The sequence below is a fragment of the Schistocerca serialis genome, chromosome 4 (assembly GCF_023864345.2).
Source record: "Schistocerca serialis cubense isolate TAMUIC-IGC-003099 chromosome 4, iqSchSeri2.2, whole genome shotgun sequence".
Classification (NCBI taxonomy): domain Eukaryota; kingdom Metazoa; phylum Arthropoda; class Insecta; order Orthoptera; family Acrididae; genus Schistocerca; species Schistocerca serialis.
The window spans coordinates 298152452-298154470 of record NC_064641.1 but is presented as its reverse complement, the minus strand read 5'-3'; the positions used below and the strand labels follow the sequence as shown (position 1 = coordinate 298154470).

Sequence of the window (2019 nt, the reverse complement as noted above, 5' to 3'; positions counted from 1 at the left end):
GGTTAAATTGTTGGTCGGTCCTTCGGCTGTCCCTAGTTTGGGTTGCCATCCGATTCAGCTCTCGGCTACCTGTCTCACCTCACCTTACGTTTGAGCTACCTTCTCAGGCTGACCCTTGGAACACTTCTGAGCACCACTTTTTCTGTTTGTTTTAGATTGTGATTTTTAGTTTGAAGTATTGTGCGAAGGCCTTCAGCCGTGTTGAATTAAAATTTTGAAGACTGATTTTATTAAAAAAATATTTTTTTCTTAAAATTGGTTTTATCTGAAATTGTTTGTAATCCGGGCTCTAAGCCGTTAGTTGTTCGGCGTGTTATGTGTGGCCTTCAGCCGAGGATTTACGTGGACCTCTTTTAATAAGGCCTTCAGCCATGTGTATTCTTTAAAGGAAAATTTTTTATAAGAAGGAAGGGGTTTATTTTAAATTGTTTGTCTGACTTGTTGTTCAGGTCTTCAGCAGATGTGTCAAACTTGTTTGTGGCTTTCAGCCGCGCAATAAGTTAATATTTCTTTAATTACGCTTTCGGTCACTCTGTTGTAATTTTAAAAAGAAATTTATTGATTAGAAAAAAATGTTTATTAATGTGTTTTAATTATAGTTGTCCTTCAGACTTGTAGTGTAGGCCTTCATCCACTAATTGTTTTCAATTGCATGTGTTTTTTTTTTAATTTTTCCTTCTGTTTCGAAGCCAGGCCCCCAGCCATTCTTGTTTTTGGTGTGGCTTTGGGCTTTCAGCCCAGAAAGCATCTCAATTTCTTAAACTAGGCCTTCAGCCATATTGTTTGGTTGTGATGTTTTAAAGCAATGTGTAAATGAGTGGTCCTTAGAAAAATAAAGTTGTGTGTTTGATAGTGCAACTCATAGTAACTGTTTATGGCCCAATCCACAATCATAACCTTATCCTGTGCGCTCTCTGAGTATCTACCAACCTGGTTCCAACCTTCTTATGTTAATTTTCTCGCTGTTCTCATTTCTGCTAATTCTCATTACTTTCGTCCTTCTTCGGTTTACTCTCAATTCACATTCTGTACTTATTAGATGTTCATTCCATTCAGCACATCATGTAATTCTTCTTCACTTTCACTTAGGATAGCAGCGTCATCAACGAATCGTATCATTGATATTCTTTCACCTTGAATTTTAGTCCCACTTCTGAACCTTTCTTTGATTTCCATCATCGCTTCTTCGATGTGCAGATTGAACAATAAGGGCGAAAGAGTACATTGCTGTCTCCTGTAATCTGGGCACCTCGTTCTTGGTCACCCACTCTTATCATTGCCTCTTGACTGTTGTATATATTATATATTACTCGTCTCTCCCCGTAGCTTACCCCTATTTTTCTCAGAATTTCGAACATCTTGCATCATTTTACATTGACCAACGCTTTTTCCAGGTCGACAAATCCTATGAATGTGTCTTGATTTTTCTTTAGTCTTGCTTCCATTATCAACCGCAACGTCAGAATCGACTCTCTGGTGCCTTTAAAACTAAAACTAAACTAAACTTCTCCGGAACAGGTCATGAAGGCCCAACGGCACCGACCGGCCGCCGTGTCTTCCTCAGACCACAGGCGTCACTGGATGCATATGTGGAGGGTATGTGGTCAGCACACCGCTCTCCCGGCCGTACGTCATTTTCCGAGACCGGAGCCGCTACTTCTCAATCAAGTAGCTCCTCAGTTTGCCAACAGCGCTCGGCAGACCGGATGGTCACCCATCCAAGTGCTAGCCCAGGCCGACAGCGCTTAACTTCGGTGATCTGACGGGAACCGCTGTTACCACTGTGGCATGGCCGTTGGCCTCTGGTGCCTTTACCTTTCCTAAAGCCAAACTGTTCGTCACCTAACACATCCTCAATCTTCTTTTCTATTCTTCTGTATACGAGGCCTGTTCAGAAAGTAAGCTCCGATTGATTGCCAAATTGAAACCACAGTGAACATCAGAAATGTTTTACTTGTAACAATTAGCTACACCTTTCATCTACTTCTCTATGTAGTCGCCGTTCTGACTTAGACTTTT

At 41.2% G+C, this 2019-nt stretch overlaps 1 pseudogene; it reads right to left on the bottom strand.

Annotated features, from left to right (window-relative positions):
* Positions 1–1682: 1682 nt before the first annotated feature.
* LOC126475894 (5S ribosomal RNA) lies at positions 1683–1800 on the bottom strand (annotated as a pseudogene).
* Between the last annotated feature and the right edge of the window lie 219 nt (positions 1801–2019).